Genomic DNA, 17,025 nt, shown 5'->3' on the forward strand with positions numbered 1-17,025 from the left:
ACGTATGGCGTAGTCTTGCTCTTTCGCGAATTTTTTAAACGTTTTTGACATTCACATGCCCTCAGACGTATCTAAACTGAATAAGCGAATTTGATTTGATTTGATTAGGTTCTTAATATCGTCATCGACTGTTACGCCCATCGTTTTTTACGACCAAATATGACTAATCGCTTCGATGTCTATGTCCCCCTAACAATACCGTCTACGATGCCGTCGTAAACGCTTCTGTATTTGGTTAAACTTAATACTATTAAAATAGACAACTTATTAATATTACAATTAAAGTAAAAACATAGTATAAACAAAACCAAAAGCCTAAACCTTTTTTTTAACAAATTATTATTGTAATGTAATTCTTGTGAATTCAGCCAATGTGCAACTAAATATATCCGTCTTACATGAAAACCGTCTTCAATGTGCGTAAGACTCGTAAATGGGGCTTCTCTAAGTAAATTTGTTCGCTCGATTCACGGCGTACTAAACAAAGGTTCGTATTATGTATAATAAAGTTATATTCTTACTTTTCTGTTGATTTCCGAGAGTTAACTGACTGATGCTAATTTGTTACAGCTATACGATATGCAGGTTGTGTTTATATATTAGAAACGGCCAGGCGGCTCACCTGATGTTAAGTGATACCGCCGCCCATGGACACTTATTGCCAGAGGGCTCGCGAGTGCGTTGCCGGCCTTTCAAAAGGTACGAACTTTATTTAATAATTTTATTTTTCACCAAAATCTTTGGGTTTTTTTCCAAAATACTGTCAATCTGTAGTAGTCGTAAATATATAAAATAAACGCTGATTAAGCCGCAGTTAATAAAATTTATTATTTAGATGTGTTTTGGTTGACATATATATGTTGAGGGAAATCATGTAACACTTGAACGTACCGTGGTATGAGCTTTAAGCTGGTTTTATCACGCGAAAGGGTCGTTATACCAAATACCAATGGTTGTTTGATTTGAAAGTTCGAGGGCACCCTCCAGAACTATACGTTATCTTGTAAGAATTGATTTGTAAAATTAATAGATAGTTAGTGGTTCCTTACAAACATTGTGTAAAAAAAAACTTGGCGATTAAAAAGAGTGGTGGAGAGTTTATTACCAGTTCTTCTCTTCTCTACGCCCTTGATTTAAGAACTGGCAGTAAATGTAAAATTAGATTCATTTAATATTTATTTGTTTGACGTTCATAAGTGTACATTATGTTACCTATATGAATAAATGAATTTTGACTTTGACTTTGAATAATGATCTTATTATATATTTCACTATCGAAATATTTGTATGTTCGCAGAGTGTTATAAGGGCCTGGGACTAGTGCTGGGCAGGCTACTTCTAATTAATTTGCTATATTTGTTTTAAAATAAGTATTGTTTGATGATTTGCTTTTGCTTTTAAAGGAGTACTGAGAGACTTTTTACGCCGGCTTTTTCTCGGCCTACACTCTCTATCTTCTTTGCCAATGATGCCTACAGGTTCAAATTTAATGACGTGGAATAAGTGATACCTTCATGATCTTTATTCCAAAATAAACGTATTTTGTTTTATTTTTTTATTTCAACTTTATTATATTTTACTTTATCGACATTTGTCGACATCACAGGAGAACGAAGAGCTGGCAGCTACCTCGTACAAAGAATAAGTCTAGCTATTCATAGGGGGAACGCTGCCAGTATTGTCGGAACCTTGCCTAAAGGGACTCCTTTTAATAATATTTTTAATCATTAAATTTTAAGGTTAGTTATTAGGTATGTTTTTATATATTTTTACTTTAGTATTTTATTATACATAATATCTACTTGCAAGCTATTCTGGCGTTGCCAAAACTAACTGCCAAAGCTTTGGTTACATATTTTATGGTGGAAATGTTTATCTTAAATAGTCCTACAAAAAAGCCATGTAGATATCTTATGTTACCCATTATAGCCAAAATAGTGAACCATTGAACCATTACTACAGTAAAAATTGATAATTTTATTCAAATGTACACGGTAGTAATAAATTGATTACATTACATTTAATAGTGATAATAGATACTTTTATCGCTTGTGATATATATTTCACGCTACATAAGGATAAATATTATTTTTATTTATACGCAAATGAAGTCGAGGGCACCAGCTAGCTATCAATATAAATAAAGTGTTAAAAACTTCGGCATTCGAAGGAATGTAAAATTTGAAATTGTCTTTGATGTTTTATCGCGATTTTCAGTAATTATAACTGCGGATGAAATAACAAAAAATGTCAATAACGTTATGTTAAAAGACTTGAATAGAATGGGAGCAGTGCAGAGTGGAATGTCAGGGAATTTTTTTTTGAAAAGGTCCGCTATTTCAAAGCCACGTCGTCGCATTGAATGCGTTTTAATGAAAAAACACGCGCCGATTCGCTACAGCCAAGGGAATTAAATCCTCCGAGCGGCTCGCGATTTCAAATGCATCGGAATTTTCATTTGGCCGAATATTATTTTCATAGATTCCCCTATATAAATGACTATTGAATTATTTATTGTTGAAGACTTCCTTTTGGCGCGTTAGGTAAACATGATGTAAGTTTTTCACTAAAAAGCAACACCCTGAAGTTAGCTTTTTACATTTTAGTTTTTTTAAAGTTACCAACAAAGTAAAAGTAAGGATATATATGCCTGCGTAAGAACTGACTACTATATTCACGATATTTATTTATTTCTACAAACGTAGAATAAGGCTGAAGATAAATAAATAAATAAAAAAAAAACAAATCATTTATTTCAGACCAATTAATAAATTTAAAAAAAATTAATAAGTTACATAAGAGCAGTGTTGGCCTAGTGGCTCCAGCGTGCGACTCTTCATACCTGAGGTCGTAGGTTCTTCCCCGGCTGAGCACCAATGGAATTTCATTCTATGTGCGCATTTAACATTTGCCCGAACGGTGAAGGAAAACATCGTGAGGAAACCGACATGTCTTAGAAAGTCGACGACGTGTGTCAGACACTGGAGGCTGATCACCTACTTGCGTATTAGATTTTAAAATTGATCATGAAACAGATTCAGAAATCTGAGGCCAAGACCTAAAGAGGTTGTAGTGCCGCTGTTTTATTTTATAAAAAGTTAATTAATAAGTAAGTTAAAGATAAAACTTTTGAAAATTTTTTTATCTTTTAACGCCAAAGAAGCATTTCTAACGCGTGTACACACACCTTAAATGCCTTTATGTAAGCTGTCCTCTCATACAAACAAGTCATATGTTAGGACATTGGCACTCAAAGGATTTCTAATAACGATGATCACTCCTTCGTATGGTATTGGAATACTGCCTTGTTTTAGACTCAATTATGTTAATTAATCGTATTGGAAATTAGTTTTTTTTTAGGTTTTAGAAGGCAGGAGGCTTGATGTTGCGATGCCGTCGCCCATCGACACATTCCCAGAAGGCTTTTAAGTATTTGTACGCTCTTTTATTGAAGGACTCTAAGTCGAATTGGTTCGGAAATACTTCAGTGAACAGCTGGTTTCACATAGTGGTGCAAAAACTGCCTCGAGAGACACTCAGTTGTCGAACGACGGTCGTCGAGCGTGGTATTTATTTGTAATAAATCATTCAAACAATTGAACAAATGCGGAACAAATGTTAAAAAATATTTATTTAATTTTAAAATTATGTACATACTTTTTAATGCACTATATTTCCTTATTAACACTGTATTTTAATATTATCAGAATAAGAGTGATTTTGCCGTTACCTCGCGGAATAATAGATTTATTTTATGATCATATGATTGATATCATAAAAATAAATATGTCACATTTGTATAATAATATAACATAAGTTACATCTAAACAAATATGGAATTATAGTTTGAAATTATTTAGTCGGAGTAAATTGGGTATTTAATGCTAAAAAATGTATTATAGTAATTTTAAGAGAAAACTATCTAGATAGTTGCATATTTTTTTAAGAAGCACAAAATATTTGTGGTTTTTTTTTAATTTTATAAATGTTCGTCGAAGACCTATGGAGATAAATTGGCTATGCCAAAAATTTAACTTGTATAGGAAAAACTTTTGTGGAACAATCAAGGTTTATAATAATTTACCAAAAACATTCAAAGAACTTACAACTACCTACTTTAAAAAAATATATATAATTCTATTAATGATTATTTGCGTGAAACATTATAATTAATATTAATTCGATAACTTCATTTATTTTAATAATGTGACGGTGTAGTGATAAAATAATATAAGGATTCACTACAATTTAATTGTAACTTCTATTCTATCTTTTAAGACAATTTTGCACGCCATTTTGTGTGGCAGAATATACAAACTAGGTTGTACCACCATAACAATTTGTACCATATTCTTGCAAATAAATTATGATTATTACTAGGTAATTAAAAAAATCTTAATCATTTTACAAGTTGCAGTCTTTTAATTCTTTATTTGTATTAAAAATAAATCTGTTTTTTACCTCTTTTTGCAATCATTATATTTATTTTCAAAACTATTTCTATGCGATAGACGATAATATTTCTCATCTAGAAGGAAGAAGGTTATTATGTCTTACTTATAAGCGACATTAAAATGCAATACAACCTTTATTAACTGACTGTATTAATAAGCCATTTTTTTAATAGCAAAACTTATCTAATATTCAGTATTTAAAGGAGAATAAAGTCTAGCGTTTCTCGGATATCGGTTGCCTATATATAATTAGGTATGTAATGTTAAAAATGTTTTAATTAAAATATATTTTAATAAGCAAATAAAATAATCATTATGATTACTTATCATCGCATAATTGTTATGAATTAATACTGCATCATTAATGTATATTTTTTTTTTAGTGAAAATTTTCATGTAGTTGAATGCACTATTAAAATTTCTATAAACATTTGGAACAGAATAATTGAATTATTATTATTAATACAATAGAATATAAATTCGATCAATGAACTTGTGTAAATAGTTAATACTTACATAATTTTTAAAAACTATTTCAAAATGGTTATTCTTATATAAAAAACACAGACTAGATGTTTAAAGTTGCGTTATTTTTGTTAAAGATCGTAAATCTAAAAGTTCCCGCCATTTTCGAACTTAGTTATACACGTCTTATCTCCATGACGCGCGCGACGCGACTGAAAACATGCTCTACGGAGGCTTGCAGTCAACACGTCCTGAATGGTCTATCTTTTAACTTTTTCAACTAACGTATTATAATAAACACCTCAAGTTGGATAGCTCGTCAATAGAATGTCGTCTTTAACACGTTTGTTGTTAAGGTAGAATTTGCAATACACCAGTTTTGTGTTACGTCATTTAAATCGCGTTGATGCTGAAAACTTGTCGTGTTTAATTCGAAAATGGAATAAGTGAAGTTTTCAAGAATTTTATTTTAAACGTTTTGTCTTTGGAATAAGGTTTATAATTGCGGTATCATAAACATTGGGATATATTTAATAACATGGATATTGCTGAAAAGTTTTCGTCGGCGGAAAGGGATGAATATAGATTTAAGTGACAAAGGGAACGGCCTACTATACTGTGGTGGGGATGATCTTAAAGTACAAAGATTTGTTTAAGAAATCCTAAAGAAAATTCAATAGTTCGAACAATCGCATTAATATAGCACATAGAAATGAACTTTAAACATCAATTGTATTAGTCAAAATTTAATTCAAACAACACTATGCCCATATAATATGCCAGAATATATAAGAAACGAAAACTTACACCTTTACAAATGTAAAGTATCTATGAGAAATAAAATAAATCAGCTTCTTAGGTTAACATATTTCTGCATCTATTTTATGATCATTTATCAATCTAACAGGTAAGTAGGTGATCAAACTCCTGTGCCAGACACAAGTCGTCGACTTTTTGGGTCTAAGACATGTCGGTTTCTTCACGATGTTTTCCTTCACCGCATGAGCGATTGTCAAATGTGCTCATAGAACGAAAGTCCGCTAGTCCGGGGATCGAACCTACGACAGGTTCGATCCCCGGCTGTGCACCGGCTCAGGAATGAGAGTTGATGCCACTAAGCAAAGGATAATATAGATTACATGATTTTTCGAATTGCACTGTCTCAATACACAAGGATTGTATTTATTTATTTATTTATTAACACTTCGTTGCATTACATAAAAGGTATAAAAAATATATTAAACATAAATTAATGAAAAGCAACTGGCGGCCTTATCGCTTTAGAGCGATTTCTTCCAGACAACCACTGTGAGTAAAGGAAAAAACCACTGTGAGTATAATATTACATAAGTAATATTTTTTAATTTGTTACGTAAGGTCTGGCCCTCAGATTTCTGTATCTGTTTCTAATACACAAGTAGGTGATCAGTATCCTGTGCCTGACACACGCCGTCGACTTTTTGGTAGTGTAAAGAACAAACTTTTTAAATTATTGAAATTATTAAATGTCTTATTTAAGAGTGATGAGCAGTGTTGGCCTAGTGGCTTCAGCGTGCGACTGTCATACCTGGGGTCGTAGGTTCGATCTCCGGCTATGCACCAATGGAGTTTCTTTATATGTGCGCATTTAACATTTGCTCGAACGGTGAAGGAAAACATCGTGAGGAAACCGACATGTCTTAGACCCAAAAAGTCGACGGCGTGACAAGGCACTGGAGACTGATCACCTACTTGTCTATCAGATTTAAAAATGATCATGAAACAGATTCAGAATTCTGAGGCCAAGACCTAAAGAGGTTGTAGTGCCACTGATTATTATTATTATCTATATATATAAAAGAAAGTCGTGTTAGTTACACCACTTATAACTCAAGAACGGAAGAACAGATTTGGGTGAAAATTGGAATGGAGGTAGCTTAGAGCCAGGAGACGGACATAGGATACTTTTTATCCCGTTCGACAGCGTTCCCGAAGGACTTGACATGAAACGTCAGTCACTATAAAACGTGGTATAACAAAAAAGAATAATAAAACGCAAATGATAGCTATGTAATTGACGTATAATGACAGCTATGTAATGACGTATATATGACAATTTGATATTTGTAAGAAATCAATATTCAAAATATTTCTATTAAATAAATAATTAAATGTAATGATAGTGCCATTGCCCATTCGTATAAACAGTGAAGAGAACTATAAAACTCGATATGGTCGTATGTATACAGTTCGTCCAAAGAATGATGAATGTTTCTATTTGTTGTTGTTGTCGAAAGACGCATTTAATCGAGTATTGGAACGGGAACGTGAATATGATCACCAGGAATTAGATTTAGTAGTTCAAACGAATGTAACCCTGTTGAATTACCAACAAAAGGAAGTTTATGATACTTTAATGAAGGCAAACGATGATGAAAATGGTGGTTTATATTTCCTAGATGCCCTTGGTGGAACTGGCAAGACATTCCTCATGTCATTAGTTTTAGCAACTGTTCGGGCGAGATCCAACATAGCGGTTGCAGTTGCTTCTTCTGAAATAGCAGCCACATTGTTAGAAGGATGCCGTACGGCTCATTCAGAATTAAAATTACCGTTAAATCTTCAAACTATTGAAGAACCAACGTGTAATATTGCAAAACACTCAGCAATGGCCAAAGTTTTAGCGGCATCGAAAATCATCATCTGGGATGAATGCACAATGGCGCATAAACGTGCATTAGAAGCACTTAACAAAACATTAACAGATTTACGCAATGACTCGAGATGTTTTGGAGGAGCAATGATTTTACTGTCTGGCGATTTCTGCTAAATACTGCCAGTAATTCCAAGATCTACGACTGCCGACGAAATAAACGCTTGCCTCAAATCGTCAAATCTATGGCGCTATGTGAAGAAACTGCAGCTGACAACAAACATGAGAGTTACATTGCTTAATGATACATCTGCTGAAGATTTCTCGGAGCAATTGCTGACTATCGGTAATGGTGAGGAAGTTCTTATTCCGAGGATCCCGATGATCCCAACCGATATGCCGTTTGAATTTAAAAGACTTCAATTTCCGATACGTCTTGCATTTGCCATGACCATCAACAAATCACAAGGCCAATCCTTAAAAGTTTGTGGTTTAAATCTAGAACATTCATGTTTTTCCCATGGTCAATTATACGTGGCATGTTCACGGGTCGGAAGACCATCTGCGTTGTTTGTTAAGTGAAGAGTAACCTATGTACTAAAATACAGAAATAATAATGAATGATTAATGTAGGTATTTAATTTTTTTGTATTTTGTTCCAATAAAAAAAAACTGCTTATTTATTGCCATTAAGGCGAAACAAAGTTCGCCGGGTCAGCTTGTTATTATTTAAAAGTGATATTTAAAAATATATTAGGTATGTATTCAATTTTTTATTTTATTTTGTATTAGCGACCAAAATACAATCATACATATTAAAACACACACACATTATATAAACACGTAAACTCAAACAGGGGCTGACCCGAAAGTTGAAATTTTAATTATATATTTATAAACGTGTATTTGAGTTATGGCTTTGTGTATTTATATACTAACATTAGTTGAACGTAATGAATAATAATTAGTAATTTATTTAGGTACTTCAAACAATTCAAAGGAGGTTTCTCTCCAAATCTTATTAGCATCTGGATGCAGGGAGAAACGACTTCCAATAGTTTAAAAGAATATACTCCTCGATTAAAGAAAATTAAAAAAAAAATCCAATATTTATGTCTTGACTTGCTTTAGCTATCGCGGAATATGGTTAGGAGGAATATTAAGAATATCCATACCGCAAAATTACCTGTGTCATGAGCATACACACACACATACACACTTTCCTGTACTACATCACACAACAGCCGAATTAGATACCAATTAGTTTAATGTATTGAATATATTTATTGTTTGTTCCCTTTTAAACCTTTTTGTAGATAAATATTAAGTGTTCCATCTTTGGCTATAATTTAAGGGCAATTTATTTATACGTCCTAAAACAATGTGTCTGCCTAAAACATACAATAAAATATGACATCACAATATTTAACATACATATACACTTCAATTATTTTGGACCATAAGTAATCTAACAAAGGAAAATTGGTCTAAAAAGGTTTGTTATTATATATATTTTTTAGCTCTAGGATTGCGGTTAAATAAATATCAGTGTTGACAACTTAGTTCCAATAGTAGCTGCAAAATAGTTATAAGGAACTAAACTGGTTGGCTGACTTTTTAACGGATATAAGCGAAAGTTGTTACATTATTTTATTGACGTTTTGAGTGCTTTTCAGCAGTCGTGGAGACGGGATTACGTTGTTGTCTGACACTACTTGGCGTACACAGAAATGTATGTTTCATGTTTGTTTTACTAATAAATTTGGTTTTAGGCTTTGGAGCATGATCAGGGTTGCTGCGTACAAAAATTTAGACTCTCATAAGTCTATAGGAAACGTTTATCTCTTATACCAAATTGGTAATCTAGTGTGAGATGCTTCTTGACGATGATAGACGTCGAGAAGTTTGTGATATAGTCAACCTCTTGAACTTTAAAACAAATACTAGCTTTTCCAACTCAATTTCACCGTAGAAATGTAATCCAATAAAAAACCAGAAATTCTTCTATTATTTATGTGTAAACTGACAGCTCAAGTTGGGAAATCTCGGAATGTTTTTAGGCACGGAAAAGCCTTCAAAATGTCTCGTTATATGTTATTACAGCAATATGTTACACAGTCAGCGTCTACAAGCCTTCATAAACGACAAAGTATTGCACAAAGTTAAGGTCATACCAAAACGTTGGTTATTAGATTTTGCTTTTTATAAGTTACAAGCAGTGTAGGGCTGTGGCTTAAGCGTGCGAATCTCATCTCTGAGATTGTAGGTTCGATCCCCGACTATGCACCAATACACTTTATTTATATGTGCGCATTTAGCATTCGCTCGAACGGTTCACCGTCCGGAAAACTTGAGGAAACCGGCTTGTCTTAGACTCAAAAATCAACGGCTATTAGATAGAAAAAAAAATCGGTTGCCTGTAAAGACAGTTTTCTGACCATAGTTGAACGTGACAACGTCGTAAGAAAATATTTATGAAATGTTGCATTTCTTTTTAATTTAATATATTTATATAAATATAGAGAAGGAGATAAATGGAAATCACAATTGAATTGATCAAGTTACATTTATTTGTACGCATATATACAATTATGTAATTTTTTTAATAAAACGAATGATGCCTAACGTGGAGGCTGGTTGTGTCTCTTTGTTGCTCTCGCTCTTAAGCGGAACGCTTCAGAGCGAGGTAACGCCGCATGCATCATGTTTTTCGTGCGTGCTCCATCCGGGCGTGCGGGCTCCATCGAATTATAAGACGTTGTCACGTCTAAAAATAATTATGAGACATATGCAGAGATCTGAGGCCCAGAATTAAAAAGGATGTAGCGCCTGTCTTCTTAAAGGATGGTGATGGTAATGGCTTGGTGGCGCGGAAAAAATGCTGCACTAAAAATACTGAGTTGTTAAAAGAATCTCTCCCTCGACGTCTGCGTGACTGAAAACAATGTTAACATAGTAAATGTATAACATTTATTGAACTTGTAAGATTTTTAATTTCCGCAAATCATTTTATACTTTAACTTCATCAAGTGATGTCAAAGGATGACAATGAAATTGTTTCGATATGAACAAAGTTTGTCGTTTTGTTCATTAACAGTTTGTATATTGTTTTAAATTGTATGAAGTACGAAATATGGGGCATGGGGTTGACATTTCGGCGTCCTGGATGATGGTTTTTCATAACGTCTAAAGCTTTTAAATGTTTTTGGTACACACTTCGGATTCGATTTTTTTGCACTCCTAATGCCAGAGGGTTCGCGTGTGCGTTGCCGGTAATTCAGGAATTGGTACGCTCTTTTCTGGAAGCGTTACTTGGTCGATTTTTCTCTCCGGCTTCTACGAGCACTTACTTTATGTAATTTCTTTATACGACCTGACTACTCAGAGGAAGAGTAGAGGACCATCAGATTTGTAAATGAGGTTGGGGCTGCGAGTAGATATTAACCTAGGCATGGGCAACCGAAACTATTAGTGAATTGCTCAGAAATTGGCGTGTGCGTGCATCACCAGAACATGCCAAAACTTCTTTGCTATGGATTAGCTATACTGCCAGATCACATATAACCTTGCGCATTTAATATAATAACGCCTTTGTGATGCGAACTTACGTCACATATAATATCCATCAATGTGCACCAAATGTTGTCCTCCTATTAAAACCTCATTATTAAAATATATTATAACGTTATCAAATTAATATTATTTATTTCCAATAGAAGTAAATACATAAAGTCGGATTTAAAACTCTAGTAAGAAGGTCTTTGAATGTTTAAAATAATAATAAAAAAATAATTATTATAAACATTGATTGTTAGGAAATATAATATGTCACAATATCCATCAATGTACACTACAAATGGCTACTGTATTATTCGTCCTTATCCTTGAGTGAAAATGAATAAATGTAATACAGCAGAGCCGAATTAGAAATTCAAAGTGTTTTGGAACATGCCGCTTCGAAAGTTCAAGTTGCATTACGATGCAGTTTAAGTCTATTTCAGGGAGCTTGTTTATGGTTTTAGTAAGCTTCGTGGCAAGGCTCGACTCTAAGTTAGTGCGTTTGAATCCTGGTGCGTTAATTTTTGCGTACACGTACAGTGATTAAGAAGGTTACTTATTTTTATTGGTTATTTATTTACTCGTTTATAATTGCCACAAATTTAGTTGCATGTATGTTAGATCGGAAGCAGTGTTTGCCTAGTGGCTTCAGCGTGCGACTCTCATACCATAGGTCGTAGGTTCGATCATCGGCTGTGAACCAATGGACGTATGTGCGCATTTAACGTTTGTTCGAACGGTAAAGGAAAACATCGTGAGGAAACCGACATATTATCTTAGACCCAAAAAGTTGTCGACGCGTGCCAGGCACTGGAGGCTGATTACCTACTTCCCTATTAGATTTAAAAATGATAATGAAATAGATTCTGAAATCTGAGGCCTAGGCCCAAGACCTAAAGAGGTTGTAGCGCCACAGATTTATTTATTTTTTATGTCAGATCTGAGAGAACAACTGGAAATATAATATGTCAAAACAGTATGGAAATAAACAGGTGTATAAGGCTAATATATTAAATAAATACAAAATCTAAAGACGCATACACGACATACCGAAAACTAATTTGGAAATAAGAAGCACGAATGGAACAATACTCACAAAGTGGATTCGAAAGAGAGGCAGGCAGATGTGAAGATGAGAGAACAATATAAAGGTAGTGGGTCCTATGAGGATTTGAATCGCAAGAAAACGCCAAGATTGGAAAAATGTGAAAAAATGGCTGTGCTGGAAGGACAAGCTAAACAGCATTTAAGGCTTTTTTTAGTAACTGCATCAAGAAGGACACACAAAAAATTCGGTTGTCTGTAAATTCGGTGTACTGACGATAGTTGAACATGCCAACGTCATAATAAAATGCAATGCTTGCATTTTCAAAAAAAAAAAAAATAATTTCATTTGTTTGTAAAATATTTTGTATGGATATAGAGAAGGTAAATGGAAATCACAATTGAACATCAAGTTTCATTTATTTCTACGCATAAATACAATTATAATAAAAATTAATAAGAAATAGATATGTCGAACGTGCACGCGCATTGTGCCTCTTTGTCGCTCGTTCCGCGCTCTCGCTTGCACTTCAAGCCTTAAATAGAACGCCTCAGAGCAATGTAACGTCGCATAAGTTATGTTTTTTTCATGCGTGCAGCCGGCTCGTCACGTCGAAAAATAGAAGAAAAGAAACATGTTGTACAAATAAGAACTAATGTGTGTGTTTAAGTGCGGACGGCGTGCAAAAATCAAGTTTATAATTAAGGGCGCTTTCAAAATGGTGCACCGTGCACCACTTTGTAAATCTATGTAAAAGGCCTGCAGCGCGCTTGCGAGCCTTCTGTCCGTCTTCCTCCTATAACATAAAAAAAAAAACAAATAAATAACGTGTGGTGGCAGCGCCACCATCAGGTTGAAAAATTTATCGATAAGGTTGAGACTCGTCCAGCGATATGGATTCGAGGTCCTCACAGCAATAAAATTAAAAAAAAGAAGGAAAGAAATATGCAGTACATTTATTTAGCTGATTCGGTGTACCTAATTATATGTATAATATTAGTATAGATAAAATACAATTGCCAACATATTGTTAAGCATAGTCTACATTACGTACATTGTGGTTAAACGTTTCCACATTTTGTGAAATATGTCAAGAAAATAATGGCATAGCTCGTGGGCCTGTCTCTGGCCGCTTTAGATAATAGTTGGAATTCGGACTGTTGTATATTTTTATTTAGTTTTAAATCTGATATGTTTATTTAGTTTTTAATCTAGTTTCGAGATTTTTGATATGTAATTTCTATTTACTATCACATATAAAACAGAGATTATAATTTTGGAAGTATTTTAGCTTTGATGTGAGCACATAATAATTTGCGCCTATTCTATTTTATTTGCGCCTATGCGGTCTTCACATAATATAACAAATGTATACAAAATATTGTGAAAACTATTTTATAAGAGTAAGTATGGAGTTTCTTGCCCATCCTTCTCCATATGAAACTACATTTTGAAAATTAGTATTTTTTTTAAATATATTTAGCTTGTAATTTTGACTTTCAAACGTGGCTTTTTGATAGGCCTAATTGAAATAAATGATTATTATGAAATATTGTCGACTGCATATTGGATAGTAAGACTGCAAAAAGTTGTTTAATAAAACAAAAACTTGAAAGATTTAATAGCGGCACTTTAAAAGGATTGGTATTTGGTACGCCTTTATTTGGGTCCTATTTTTAATTTGTTTAATAATAATAAGGACCTGGATGACCGCGCTTAGCTCGGTAGTTTTTTTTATTATTCGTGTTTTTTGGAAATTTTATTTAAGTAACAATTAAATACTAATAAAATTATGAAATATGATTATAATTATCGAATAAAGATAATTATATTCATATTTAAGTTTTTATTTGACTGACATCTTTAAACGAGCAATTCTATGTTTAAGTTGATAAAACACAAATAAAATGACATTTTCTAGAAATGATTCCTAGCTAAATCGATTTATCGCCCCACGAAACCCTCTGTATACTAAATTTCATGAAAATCGTTGGAGCCGATTCCGAGATTCCAATTATATATATATATATATATATATATATATATATACAAGAATTGCTCGTTTAAAGATATAAGATAAGATATAATCATTATACTATTACATAGCTAAATTAAATATAAATTACAATCACATTATGAGTTATATTATCATTTTTGTAAATTCTTATTTAATTTTATCATCACATCATTACATTGTTGGACTCCATCCGGTAGTCAGGTCAGTCAGGGGTGCTGGCTGATCACAATGTATTGCCAATTGTGGGTGACACATACTATAATTTTGTTGTTTTTAAAACCAATAATTATATCCTCGACTTGCTATCATTACAATAAATTAATTGTCTACATGGGATTTATTTTCTCAATTCATTGCTCCGTTATTGCTTGCGAGAGAAATAAAAGTCAAACATTGTATGTATTAGAAGCTTATAGAAATTAAAAACATTACGCTGGAGTTCTTCACAATGCATTGTTGATAAACAGAATGCGAAATGATGCGGTCGATTCAAAAGAAAAATGACATCGCTATTTCGACAAAGGAAGCCAATCATTTAGAAGCCTTAAGTATACACTGAATGGACGCTGTCAAAACAGATTCAATGCATCATTGAATCAACTCAGTGAATTTAACAGAGATATTTTTAACTTCAAAACAAAAATCATTTATTCATATAGGTAACATGTACACTTATGAACGTCGGAAAAAATGAAATATACATTAAATTATTCTAATTTTACGTTTACTGCCAGTTCTCAAATCAAGGGCGTAGAACGGAAGAGAAGAACTGGCAATAAACTTTCCGCCACTCTTTTTAATCGCCAAGTTTTTTTTGCACAATGTTTGTAAGGAGCTGCAACCATTACACCATGTTCCATATGACATCTTGAGTAATGAAGAATAATAAAATAAATAAAAAATAAAGATTTGTCTATACTATTGCGTGAATCAAAACCAGAGTATCACGCACTCTAATACAAATCAGTGATTCTAATTTTATGGAATAGGAGTATAACGAGCAGGCACTTTGATAAACTTGATAACTATCGCCCATAGACACTTGCAACGCAGGGGGTGTGTGTTGCTGATATTCCAGGGTACGCTCTTTTTTTAAAGGCCATATAAGGAAGTGCCTGTACTAGCAGCTGTCGTTCTTGATGCGTTCTTTCTTGGGTTCACAATAATTATTGTATTTCATCGGTTGCCAAGTAGACGGAGTAGTTGGAATTCGGATTGTTGCTATTTCTATATTTTTACTTAGTTTTATATTTGATATGTTCTATCGATGTTTATTTTGAGATGTAATTAGTATTCAATACCGCATATAAACCATAGATTACAACCTTTGCTCCAATTCCCAACTTAAGTATTTTGACTTTGCTTTTCTTTTGATTACGAACTAAATTATTTTACCTTTCAAGAATAGGACTATTTAATAGAGATCATGGGGTAAATAAGTTGTTTTACAAAACAAGCCTATTGGATAAACGGCGGTAATTTTAATGAATATGTAGGCTTTTTATGCTATTATTATTATTATATTTGATGGCATCATGAAGGTAAGAATCATGGTAATGTGTGTAAGCTTAGACTCCAGAAGTGATTTGTGATAGTTTCAATATTAATCTACTGTTAGAAAACATAATTGGGAAAGTAACAAAAATATATACAATTAAGTAAAATATGTTTATTATGGAATATTTAAAATAAGGATCACTCATTCCACGTCATTAAAGTATCGGTAGACAACTCCATTCATCGGCAAAGAAAACAGAAAGTGTAGGCCGAGAGAAAAACGCGTAAAATCTCTCGGTACTCTTAAAATAGTAAATCGACACACAAAATGACTACGACACTACACATGTGTTTTAACAAATATCACAAATTAACAGAAGTCTATTTAGCACTAGTCCCAGTCCTTTTTATCGACTAGATACTCGTTTATTTTTAGTAAACCTTTTCACATAGCTATTTCAAATGCGAGACCAATTTAATTAGGCATTATATAAAATACAATACAACTAAATTCTCGTGAACTTTATCTCGGTACTCAAGTAAGTTCATAGGGCGAGGCGGCCCACTCTTGTACCTTTTAATAAGAATCCTTAAGGCTCGAGTGGCATTCTCAGCAATATTTCGGGTAGGTCATTAAAATTAATAAGCAAACACTTATAAAACGATTACTATGAAAAATAAAGCTTATTGAATATTATTTTTTGTAAAGATATTTCACAAAACCATATTCTAGAATGAAATTATAGGGTACCAATTCTTAACGCACGCGCTGCGATTGTTTGATTTTTTTAATTTTATTGATTGTTTTTAATTTATCCAGAACTGAAATGATGTTTATCCAAAATCCTACGCATATTTTTGAAGTAAAACTGCGGCGCATGTGGGTAATTTTTTACGGATCAAACGTCACGAAGGTGTGCAGCGTTTTTGTCGAAGAAAAGGGAGAGAGCGATTGAGATCGATTAAGAGAGAGTAAGCAAGGGAGTTCGAGAAAAAATACACGCTATTTCTTGATGTATTTGTTTAGTAGTTTCATATTAAAACTTTAGATGGCAATTCTATCGCATAACGTCTTCTGCAGTAAACGCAGATTTTTTATTTATTTATATTAGTATGTATACAATGTAAATAAAGTTAACGTGTCTCCTTTGTACGCCCTTTTTTATACAAAATTCCCTGTATCTTTGACGTTTGTGGTGCGGGAATTAACCACCCCCAACTTGCAGGAGGCTTGATGTTAAGTGATACGGCTGCCTATAGACGCGTGTGCGTTGCCGGCCTTTTAAGAATTGGTACGCTCTTTTCTTGAAGGACCCTAAGTCGAATTATATAAATATATAATTCTATAAATCTAAAT

The 17,025-nt window shown here is 33.1% G+C and overlaps 1 protein-coding gene across 1 annotated transcript in view; it reads right to left on the reverse strand.

Moving 5' to 3' along the window:
- Positions 1-5,119, reverse strand: part of LOC110998522 (carbonic anhydrase-related protein 10) — a 47,629-nt gene extending 42,510 nt beyond the window's left edge. The window contains exon 1 of the mRNA XM_045633152.1: positions 4,971-5,119. The gene's annotated coding sequence lies outside the window, so the exon portion shown is untranslated. The remainder of the gene's footprint in view (positions 1-4,970) is intronic.
- Between the last annotated feature and the right edge of the window lie 11,906 nt (positions 5,120-17,025).

This window comes from Pieris rapae, chromosome 22 (assembly GCF_905147795.1).
Source record: "Pieris rapae chromosome 22, ilPieRapa1.1, whole genome shotgun sequence".
NCBI classification, from domain to species: Eukaryota; Metazoa; Arthropoda; class Insecta; order Lepidoptera; family Pieridae; genus Pieris; species Pieris rapae.